The sequence below is a fragment of the Capsicum annuum genome, unplaced genomic scaffold (genome assembly GCF_002878395.1).
Source record: "Capsicum annuum cultivar UCD-10X-F1 unplaced genomic scaffold, UCD10Xv1.1 ctg79934, whole genome shotgun sequence".
Classification (NCBI taxonomy): domain Eukaryota; kingdom Viridiplantae; phylum Streptophyta; class Magnoliopsida; order Solanales; family Solanaceae; genus Capsicum; species Capsicum annuum.
Window position 1 is genome coordinate 1 of NW_025890553.1, and position 2706 is coordinate 2706.

The 2706-nt window shown below is 40.7% G+C and overlaps 1 long non-coding RNA gene across 2 annotated transcripts; it reads right to left on the reverse strand.

Annotated features, from left to right (window-relative positions):
* Window positions 1-269: 269 nt before the first annotated feature.
* Window positions 270-2706, reverse strand: LOC124895098. Of its 2 annotated transcripts, none has more exons than XR_007051517.1 (3): window positions 2537-2706; window positions 1170-1343; window positions 270-555 (listed from the first exon to the last, which is right to left on the reverse strand). It is a non-coding gene; the product is annotated as an uncharacterized LOC124895098 (long non-coding RNA). The 2 variants fall into 2 exon arrangements; XR_007051516.1 differs by lacking the exon at window positions 270-555 and adding an exon at window positions 689-1077 and having other exon boundaries at window positions 2537-2700.

Below are 2706 nucleotides of genomic sequence, written 5' to 3' on the forward strand. Positions count from 1 at the left end.
GTAGTTGAAACAGATATTGTCCTGAACCCTGCCTACTATAAGATCTGTTGAGGGGTGGGTAGCGTACACGCCGCCTTACCCCACCTTCTGAAGGACGAGAGGTTGTTTCCGATGGACCATCGACACAAGTAAAGCATATTAAAATCAATAAACGGCAGCCGGTATGTAAAGGGTCCAGGGAAGGATTGAACCACAAGTGTTCATTGTAGGCCATGTGGCAGCAACTTTACAGTACGAAAAGAAAATACAGTAGTGGAGAAGGCATGTCGAAAAGTTTGGAATAAGTAACCATAATTGTAAGACGGCTTGGAACCGAGAGGAGTTATGCAAATCATTAGGACAGAGCCAATGTACAGAAGGGAAAGGAAGTAACTCTGACTTAAAAGGACTATTTTGTTACCTTAGCTGGCTTTGAAATTTCTAATTTCTAAGTCATGCCAAATGTACAACGAAAAGTCTAGTCAGCGAATTGCCTCTTAAACGGTCATCGGGTGTTGCAGCCCTGTAACATGTACATTCAGGTGAACCACCTCTGACAACTCTAACAGCAGCCTCCTGCAGAAGAAAAACGATAACCGATCAGTTAAGCTGACAATAAAGAAAGTGGACAATTTGAGGAATGGTCAAGACGATATGACGGAGACAACAGCTCTGGAGAAATTAACACCCTTCCCCCTCGCTCCTCGCACCCACACCCAAAACTAGGCATCTGAAGCATAGTAAATAACATGGGAGCTCAATATAGGTAAATCAAGAAATGGGAATCGAGTCTCACTCTGATATCATATAAAGAAATTCTTAAAGACTATGCTTTACATATTAAAACATACTGAATGATATATAGATAACATCTCAATCTAAATCTAGAGAATTTTCTCATCTTTTTTCAACAACTGTGGTATCCAAACCAGTTTGCTCGCACCTTGACAAATTCAAATGGGTACCTACTATCTCCTACTAGCACAGGTACCCGAAACCTGTCCCCTAAGCCTTGGACAGACTGGAAGAAACACCTAGTGCTTTTGCCTCCGGTGGAATTCGAATATGAGTCTCAATTCACTCCATTTAGGCACAACCCTGGGTGCGGCATTTTATTTTTAGAAGACAACCATGAATCCTTCACAAACATCAGGTGGACCATAGTTAATAGTAGTATTTCTGATACATACCTCCATATTATAGTCAGGTGGACTTCACTCAAAAGCCAGTAAAATTTTGGAAGCTAAAATGTACGAAAGAGAACACAATCTACTGGGATTCCTGATGCATCCTCGATCATTTTAGCTTAACCGGGAACTCAATAATGCTAGGAGTTCAGCAGGTTCTTCATTTTCTTTCACAACCTATCAATCGCATGTTTAGAGAGACTAAGCATTGAGAAAAAACACATCATAAACAGTACAACACAAATCTAGATATTAACCAACACACACACACACACCAAGCAGAATGCACATAATCCTTCAACTTTGTGAGTGCTTATGACACCAACAATTCGGCAAAGATATTAACTGATAGTAACCTTAATATACAGAATATATAGAACAGTGAATGATATAGACATGTTACATTAGCATCTTCTGCTTTTCCACGCATATAACATGCAGTTTCAACTAAGAATTCTAGCAACATGGCAAAACGCTCTATTTGAATAGTGCAATTCAGTTTAACCTAAAGAAAATAAAAGGAAGATCCATTACATGAAGTATTGTGTGCTACTGTTTAAGCCACCAACCAAAAGCACGTCAAGCTTAAGATAGAATTCAGTACTATAACGGTGGTGTTGGTGCAAGAACAACAGAAAAATGTTATTTTTTTTTTGATAACCGTAGAGTTCGGGCCAGTTTGCGCTCACCTCAACTAATTCCACGGAATACCTGCCACCTCCCGCCAGCAACATGTACCAGGTATCACTGTCGACCAAGGCTAGAACAGATGGGAAGAAAGCACCTGGTGTTTGTCTCTGTTGGGAATTGAACGAACCTGAGACCTCAAGGTGCTGAACCCAACTTCATTGAACCACTAGGCAACACCCTTGGGTGCCAACAACAGCAAAATATTCAAAAACTCTGAACAGGCATCACCACGAGAAATATAAAAATGGAAGCTCGGTGCACTAAGCTCCCAGTATGCACAGGGTCCAGGGAATGGTCCGGCCACAAGGATCTATTGTACGCAGCCTCAACTTGCATTTTTGCAAGGGGCTGTTTCCAAGGCTTGCATCTGTGACCTCCTGGTCACATTGCAACAACTTTACCAGTTACTCCAAGGCTCCCCTTCAAAGGTGAAGTAGCATATCTTGTGTTAAATTAACTAAAACCAGAGAAGCTTAACGGTGAAGTATGAAAGCATTTTCCTGATTCTAGCCACATACTACATACTTGTTTTTTTGTGAATGTAAGAACTGAAACATAGAGGAACCCCCATATCAAAACTATAAGAAGCTAAAAAAATCATAGATGAAAATTATATAGGGACAGTAGAGGTTCTAGAACTTAGATCAAGAAAGCAACAAGAGTATGAAATAATGAGATACCTTAATGTTACTGTCGATTGGCAGAACCATTTGATGAAAAACATCTGAAGCAGCCTGATTCCAGTCAATCTCCCCTGGATCACCAGGTCCTTTGCAGTCTACTTGCCGAACCTTGCTAAAATGACAACTAAAAGACCTTCCTACCCAAACATACACAGCTCTACTTGCAT